This window comes from Nannospalax galili, unplaced genomic scaffold (genome assembly GCF_000622305.1).
Source record: "Nannospalax galili isolate Female #2095 unplaced genomic scaffold, S.galili_v1.0 scaffold196, whole genome shotgun sequence".
NCBI lineage: Eukaryota > Metazoa > Chordata > Mammalia > Rodentia > Spalacidae > Nannospalax > Nannospalax galili.
In genome coordinates, this window is record NW_008337421.1 from 457,213 (window position 1) to 457,613 (window position 401).

Sequence of the window (401 nt, forward strand, 5' to 3'; positions counted from 1 at the left end):
ATCTCCCTTATTAAGGCCTGTTTCCTATTGTTCTTCTCTTTCAGGTTCTTTCTTTTCCTTTACCTCCCTGTTTCCTTCCCATTACCCTGGTTGCTGTAGTTATGTCTGGATACATACTCACTTATCTGGGTTTGTTCTAGGATCCACATATGAGGGACAACATATGTCGATGTTTTTTCTGAGTCTGTGTTACTTCACTTAGTATAACAGTTTCTAGTTCCATCCATTTACCTGCGAATTTCATGATTTCATCTTTTTTTATTGCTGAATAAAACTCCATCATATAAATGAACCACATTTTCATTATCCACACGTCAATTGAGGAAAACTTAGGTTGCTTCCATCTCTTAGCCATTGTGAAAAGAGCAGCAACAAACATGGATGTACAAGTGTCTCTGCAA